The sequence below is a fragment of the Tenrec ecaudatus genome, chromosome 1 (assembly GCF_050624435.1).
Source record: "Tenrec ecaudatus isolate mTenEca1 chromosome 1, mTenEca1.hap1, whole genome shotgun sequence".
Classification (NCBI taxonomy): domain Eukaryota; kingdom Metazoa; phylum Chordata; class Mammalia; order Afrosoricida; family Tenrecidae; genus Tenrec; species Tenrec ecaudatus.
Window position 1 is genome coordinate 131,472,221 of NC_134530.1, and position 8,948 is coordinate 131,481,168.

Genomic DNA, 8,948 nt, shown 5'->3' on the forward strand with positions numbered 1-8,948 from the left:
GGAAGTGGTGGTGGTGGAGCTGGTGGTGGAGGTGGTGGTGGTGGAGGTGGTGGTGGTGGTGGTGGTGGTGGTGGTGGTGGTGGTGGTGGAGGTGGTGGTGGTGGTGGTGGTGGAAGTGGAGGTGGTTGTGGTGGAGGTGGAGGTGGTGGTGGTATCCAAGAGCCTGGCCGATAAACCCCACACAAATTATATCATAAACATCTATTCTAAAAACAATTATATTGATTTTTTTCAAATAAAATGATTTCTTTCTTTTTGCATATATATATATATATATATATATATATATATTTATATATATCACATCCTCACCAACTCTAATAGTTTATCAAACATTATAGGCTTTCTGTTGATATTACTATGCTTGAAAATGGAACAGATGGATTGCTTCCATATGATTCTCTTTTAGTACTGCAGTTTGACTACAATTTCTAAGGCACGGCTCAATATTATTCTCATCTGTAGGTTGATAGACTCTTCAGGGACATTATTTCTTCTTACTTAGTAATATAAACCAGTGGCCTTCTTAACTGATCAGTGTTAATAGTCAAGAAAGAGAACCCTTCTACATTTAAATACTCATTGGTCATTATAGATCAGGGTATAATGTTAGTAAGCAAGGAATTAGTTTCACTTCTAACCCTTTGCTTATAAGTAATTGTAATTCATGAATTGAGAATTTGTATTCAGTAAGGTCAAGGTCTACCAATTTTAATAATTATTATATATTTAAATCAAGGAAGTAGAACTAAAAATTGTATGGAGAAATTTATCCTCAAATCATCAAAAGAAACTAACATGTCAAAGGAAGTAGAAATATCTTTAGTAAACTGCATTATCACAAATGATTAAAAGCAGAGCAATATGCGTTGTTTATTTTCTTTACAATGAGGGAAATCATTATACCTACAGAGTGTACATTATTGGATTTTCTAAATCCAGGGAATGGTAGACATTTTTGCCTTCATTACCATTTGTTCCTATGTATATTCTTTTCGATAGTTGGTTTCCAAAAATTTTACCAAGTTAGAAACAGAAACCTATGAAGACGATGTAAGTATTCTTTAATATCTGTAGGGCACACAAAGGAGTGTGTTTTCAATGAACATAAATTATGAAATTTTAGTTTTGTTGTCTTGGCTTCACTTTAAGTAACTATATAAAAATGAACAAATTTGAAATGCTACTTATCTTCATGTTTCAGCCAAACACAAAATAAAGAAATAAAATGTATATATCCAATTTGATTGACAGTTATTACCTGAAATAAGTTTACTTTGATTTTAATTTCTTTTGAATAGATATATCTGTTACTTAAGACCTTCTGGTACTCGGTCCTCCATGTTAAACTGGGAACTGTGTAGGAAAGATCAGTGCATACAGAGGCATTTATGTTTTTCTTGTAGTTAGTATAGTATTTGCACTTATAACAAACTTTTGCTGCTTCTATGCATTACATTATCTAAAGTGCTCAGTATTTTGCCAATTAAATTTGTTTCATTTTCCTCTCTTTTCCTTCCCAATTATTTCAGGAAAACACAGCCACACAAGCCTATGCATGGGAAGCTTAAGAACACAAATTATATAGCCAACTCCTCATCTAGTACTTGGGCTTGGGTTATTGATATAAAAAACAAATAATCATTATTGTCCCTTGTTATTTTTGACCAGATTCAATAGATACTCAATATTTATATAAAATACATATCATCGATATTCAACATTGTGTCTGGCTCAGGGTAAGCTTATGTGAAATGTCAGCAACTTTCTCTTCCATAAACTTCTAAAAGATTGAACCTCTTCTCTAGTCACAGAGCTACATCCATAATAACCTTGCAAAACAGGTAGTTTATACTGATATGAACAGCATCTTTTACAGTTTCTCACCCCAAGAACCTGAAACATCCATTCGTCACATAATGTGAGCTGACTTGGTCATCAATATCTAATAAGGTATGCTTTCAAGTATGTGGGAGAAGCAAAATTTAAATTTCCAACTTGTGATTTGGAAATTTAATGTTTGCATTTTTTTAACATGCACTTGCGCAAGCAAGCTTGTCATCTACTCTGGCATTTAATAATTTTATTTTGAATAAAACAGCCAGAATATTCAGATCTTTAAAAGCCCAAAGTAGCCAAAATATAATTTTCAACTAAAAATGTTTTTACTGCCTTTCATTTACATGCTTGTATTCCCAGAAAGTAAGAATTATATTTACCTTAACAAATACACCAAAATTATGACTACAAATAATTTTGGCTCAAATACTATACTTAAACACCCTTTATATCATAAATATAGATATTTTTATAATAATTGAAATGTTGGGTTCATTTTTATACAGTTTTGCTTCTAATAACGTAGCAGGTATGACTCATTTTATTTTATAATTACTACATTAAAAGGAAGCATATTTATTTAACAAACAATATGTTCCACAAACTTTAACAAATCACTCCTCTAGGTATTTTTGCACAAATACAGATAAGTATGATGTATATAACAAAGAACTGTGTAACTCAATAGGCACTATAGACACAATAATACATAAAAATGCATGAATGTGGGGCGAGAAGACAAGTGAATATCTGCCCCAAGATTAGTTCTTTTTCACTGCATAAAAAAACAACTCCCTGGCTAACTAAAGTCATGTTGATAAAATCTATACAATTTTGTGCTTTTTCTTTATGTTTCTTTTACCTCAATCGTAATGAACAATTAGAGTTATTTTAAAATTAATAATGTGTTGGAAAACAAGAGTGGTAGGATTCATACACTTACATATGAATGTGGTTCCTTTCAGGTATAACACATTTGACTCTGCCGCCTTTCTGTGCTGGCACATAAGATGCATGTTTTAGATCAATTAAACTTGTTTCTCTGCACAAAGCGCTCGATTTAACACTAAGCTTAAACAAAGCATAATGACCTACCTCTAAAACTCACATATTTCTTTGCCGATATATACTTCTCACTCGATGATCAAATTTAAAATGGTTTGTGAGAGTATCATAGAATTTAGTAAATGGGACCCAAAGGAATTTAAGCTTTTTAGAAAGAACATTATTTGTCTTATCATGTATATGACAGTTGCTGGGGAAAAAGTACATGTATGCTTGATGGTGAAGACGAGACTAACTCTTTCCCTTCAAAGATCTTAAAATTATGCAGTCACATTTCGTAGACAGTTCTCCACTTGTTTGGTTAAGGGCAATGTAATACATAAATTCATTGATTCCTCTTGATTCCACAACTGTAAGAACTTAGGATGATACATTTAAGTTGGGCATTCCAGAGGCGAAATACATACATATATATTTAAATATATATACACTATGGCAAATCTTATTCACGATCACGACGGGAGAATGATTCTATTTAACATGGAAGCTAGAAGGAAAAGCACTCAAGAATGATTACTTTTCGCACAGATCTTAGTAGACCACAGGACACGGAGTTAACTTTGCTTAACGTTCTCCCCCGTACCATTCCCTTCAGTAAAAGCAACCACCAGATGGGGGTGGTCGAGAATTCAGGGATTCTGGATCCCAGCTGAACACATTTTAAACTCACTATAACCAGCGCTCTGAAAGAAACAATTTGGAATTGTGGTTTATTGTCATCTCATTTCTATATACCAAAGTGGTCCATCAACCAAGTCTTTAACAAACACTTAAAAAGATCGTCATTACAAGCTCCACAATGTCTGATAATAAACACATCATCAGCTCTGAGAAGTCCAGTATGGCAGTCATTGGACTTTCCTAAGCATTTATACAGGGAGCTCTGATGGTGTAGTCGAAGAAAGCCTAGTGTCTGTAAAAATTACAGTTAAGAAAACCCTGGTGGGTAGTTCTACTCCGTCAGAAGGCTTTGCTATGTGTCAGGTATGACACAATAGCACATAACAAAAACAACAACAAAAGGTGTTTATACAAGGGTAAGGAAGAATTATTACTACTAAGGTTTAGTTCATACATCGATGGGCTAATTTTTCTTTAATTGGTTAAACATTTTTGTGAATAGTGGACAAATGTCTTGCAATAATACAATTGAATTAGTCTCTTTACACTTTCTTCTGTAAAACAATCTAACTTAAACAATGTTTTCCAAAGGTGTTTGCTGAGCTGATTAAATTCAAGGCAGAGAGGCAAGCTCAGAAGATTGTTCCAAGATATAAGCAGAAGGTAGCTGGTTATGGAGACTCCAAAGGAGTGATCTTGGCACGTTTTCTCAAATGACACAGAATAAACCCTGAGCTCTATTAAGAATAAGTATTAAGAAAACTGAACATTGTACTGGTGGAAAAGCTGGCCAAAGAAGTTGTACAAAGGAATTTTTTTTTTACCATTACAGTACACTTGGTCATTGTTCGAGGGTAGTAAGGGTTGTCCTAAGAGGTTTCTTTGAGAAATACTACTCCACACAGCCTGTAGCCCTCGTTTTCCCTCTTCAGGCTTCTTTTAGTTCCCCCAAATCAAAGATCGTTTAAAAGAAACATGATTTGAGTGTCTCCACACAAACAGAAACAAACAAATGGACTGTCGTTCAGTTGATCCTGACTGATGGCAAGGCTATGGACAGAGTAGGAGTGCACGGGTGGGTTTCTGAGACTGACTTCTACGGGACTAGAAAACTTCGTCTTTCTCCCACAGAGTGGCTGGGGGTTTCCAACTTCCGACTCTGAAGTTAGCACCCCAAAGCATAACCACTGTGCGACCAGTGTTCCTAATTTGTCCCTAGAGGGGTCCAAATCTGCAGTTTTGACCTGTAGGGATTCAAAGAGCCTCCAGTTGTTTGGAGAATGGTTACAGAGTGCCTTCAGAAGTGTTTGACACCAAATGCAGGACATGTCGAGAAGAAAAGAGCTTCACATTTGGATATTTTTATAGCACCACTTTGTTTTTATTCTCATACATTATTCATCAGAGGACCCCAGGTTAGAGGTAAAAACAAATTCAGGACTAGGTTAGCTCACAAATTATGCAAAATATTAAGAACAACGGACCCAGCAAATTAGTTGAGTAAAGCCAGTGATTCAAAGATGTAGAAAATGATCTTATTCTCCAAATCTTAGCCCTACATGCTCAATAAACTTCATTCTGATTTGGAATGTAAAAGGTGTTTTTCCCAGGCATGTTGTAGGGTTTTAAAATTAGCTAATGGCAAAAAGGAACTTTGCCTTTACAATATTTTCTATAGGAATTTACCATTTTTATGTACTTCTCACATTGTGTAGATTTTCTTGGCCGTAATGGAACAGCAGCAACCACATACATCCGTTGTATTTTTGGTTAGGTGCCTATGGTTCATTCTGACTCACAGAATGAAACAGTGTCCAACCTGTACTAGCCTCGCAATTATTTTCGTGTTTGAGTCCATTATTGAAGCCAATGTGTCAGTTCATCTCTTTGAAGATCATTTTCTGTGACTCTCTACTTTTCCGAGCATGATGTGTTTTTCGAGGGTGTGGGCTCTCATGATAATGTGTCCCAAGGATGTGAGACAAAGAGTCATCACCCTCCCATCAAGGATCATTTTGGTTGTATATCTTCCCCAAAACAGTTCTTCTGGTACTCCACAATACTTGCACTGAACCCTGAAATTCAAATCTATCTATCCTTCTGCGGTCTTCCTTATTCATTGTTCAACTTTCACATAATCTGAAGTCATTGAAAACACCATACCTTGGATTAGCTGTCCCTTAGTCTTCACAGGAGTATCCTCGCTCTTCAACACTTTAAAAAGAGGTCTTCACCTGACTGCTTCAAGCAAATGCCATTTGTGTTATTGACAGCTGGTGATGTGCACATTGCTTGTGGATCCAAGCAAAATGAAATCCTTGGCAACTTCAAGCTTTTCGCTATTTATTATGCTATCTATCCACCCAGAGGTAGTGATTTTTTTTCTTTACCATGAGTTTTCATGTTTGCTAAAGTCTAACGTATTTGATTTTCATTAGAAAGTGGTTCCAAACCTGCTCAATTTCAGCAAGCCAAGGTTGCGTCTTCTGCGTATCTCAAGTTGTTAATGAGTCTTTATACAATCCTTATACCTCATTGTTCTTTACATGGTGCAAATTCTGGAATGATTTGCTCCACACAAAGATTGAACTAGTATGGTAATCAGATACACAGCTCTCCTGATTTGAAACCAGGTGCTAACCTCTTGCTGTATACTATGACGGTCGCTTAGTAGTTTTTCTGTATATTCCTCCCATCTTTGGACGCTTCATGCATCATTAAATATTTTTCCACAAAATCCTTCAATATTGCAACTCAAGGATTGAATGTTTTTCTTCAATTGCTTTAGCTTGAAATAGACTGCATGTGTCCTCCCATTTTGGATTTCTAACTCTGACTGCACAATTCATTATTATATTCTCTCTCTTCTTGAGCTTCCCTCTGAAATTTTTGGTTCAGTTATTGTATGTCATCACTTTTCCCACAAGTTTTAGATAATACATATATAACTGGAAAATGTATAGCTGTGAAAATTATTGGGAAACATTTTGTTCCGTTAGGTCACTGAGCTTAGATCCAATGAGTTCCACTGTTCTGTCTCCTCTTACCACACTCCATCTGTCCATACCTTTAAGCTGACTGCAGGGTCCCTTTCTCAGAAAACATTGTGAGGATTAATTGAGATAATTTTACAATCCTCTGGCTGTAAGAATGCTAATTTACACCTCTGATCATAGGGCAAAAGGCAAGTTTGCAAAGAAAATACAGACTAAGAAGTTCCTACTAAAAATTTCTCTTCAGCGGATAAAAAAAAGAAAGAAAAAGAAAGAAAATTTCTGCCTGGAAATTACCTTAAAAGCTATATCCTTTTCTCCTGCTGTCAATGGAAATGGGAAATAGGTAGTCCGATGTGACATTCTGTCAGTGAAATCATATAGGAAGCCGAAGGCCTGCTCGACTGCAGACATTTAAGGAAATTAAGCTGCCACCTCCTTACTTGTGACACTGTTTGTAAGAGCTTTGTTCTAGAGAAGCAGTTTCTCAAATACAGTCTTTTGATCTCTAATTCACAATTATCTCAGCTCTCTTTTTAAAAATGCAGATTCCAGGGCCTCACCCCAAATCAACTAATTTTAAACACCAGTCGTGGGACAAAGGGAACATCCTGTGGAACACCCCTTCCCCAGGGGATTCCCCCCCCCCCCGCCCCAGGGGATCACACAGTCTCCAAACCTGACCACTCACTAACCTGGGGCAGCAGTCTCACATTTGCAATCAGTTATTCAATAAGTGCAGATGTGCCATCCTGCTCACCTCTGGCATCATCTCTAAGCACACACAGATAGATACACAGACCATTTTTAAATATCAAAGTCTAAAAAGGTAAATATGATGAGAAATTATATATTTTTGTTCCTATGTGTCAATTGATTCAAAAATGCTTAGGATATACGATACACTTTTTTTTTTTTTAAGCTCTGGCTCAAAATTTAGATTTACTTCAATTGTCAAAGAAAAGTAGAGTAAAAACAGGACACAATTTCATCTTAATTTGTTTTCTATGATAAATATTTACTATATTATTATAACCCCTACCTCCTATACAACTTGGATAAGTATTATTCTGCCAAATTTATTCCAGAATTAAAGAAAGAAAGAAAGAAACCACAGAAACTTTTTTAATCCTCTCTCTACCCCTGTCTGTCTCTTGTTCCTTCGCTTGGACTCCAGGATAATCCAAACAAGCAGACAAAGAAATTCACTGCCTTTGAGTTGATGCTGATTTGCAATGACCCTGTAGGACAGGGTAGAATTGCCCCAGTACTTTTCTAAACCTGTAACTTTATGAGAGTAAAAGTCCTGTCTTCCTCTTAAGGAGCTGCAGGGGGTTTCAAACTGCTGACTTTGAGAATAGCAGCCCAACTCATAACCACCACTTATACCTCTGTCTGTCTCTCTGTCACCCTCTTTCTCTCTCTGTGTCTCTACACACACACACACACACACACACACACACTCCTGGCTTGATGTTGCCTACATAAGCCTTTATTCACAAGCATTCTTTTTCTCACTCCCTCTCTCTCCAAGAGAATTGGGGTGGGTGAGGCAATCCTTATGGGAGTGTTGACTTATTTTACTCAGTCCATACAACAATTTTCAGATTTATCAATATTGATCTTCCTAGAACTAGTTTATTTATTTTAACTATCGCAATATTTCGTTGTATGAATACATGCACCATTGTGCATGTGAGAGAAAGTTTTTCTTTTATATATTCTAAACTGGACTTAACTATTATTGGCAAGGTTGACAGTTCAAACCCCGCACTCACTCCGTGGGAGAAAGATGAGGCTTTTTGCTCCCTTAAAATTCAGTGTGGGAGACCCTATCTATGGGGTCACTCTGCATTCTAATTTACTTGGTGTCAGTGGGTTTAGTTTTTTTATTTTAATGCATGCAAATTATGTAGGTGTAAAATATTGTCTTGGTGTTAAAATTTTTTAAACTGCTAATTACTATCTTATTATTTTCTGTGAACCATGTTTATGTTTTCTGGGTTGGGTTCTTTGCTTATTCCTAATTATATTTGTATATTTGGGAGGTGAATACTTTATTTGTTTTTAACTCTTGCAAATCTATTCCCTTAATATGTAGCCTGGCACTTAATTTTTGGGTTTTTCAAATATTTTTTTTAGTGGTGTGAAACTTGTAATTCCTTTCTTTTAGAGTTCAGAGTGTTTAATCGTTAAATCCAGAGTGCAATAGACATTCTTCACTGCACTTTAGTTAGGCTTTTTGTTTTCTTACTGCTATTTCTAAAGTTCTTTGGGCTCAAAAGTTGATATTTATTATATACAAAAATATAGCATTTGTCTGATGTAATTAGTTTTGTGCCAGACAAAAGAATCCATTTGTCCCCGTTAGACAGAGAGAACGTTCCCTCTAAGGCTTTCTAGGTTGTAGTCCCAAGGTGAAAAGAGTTC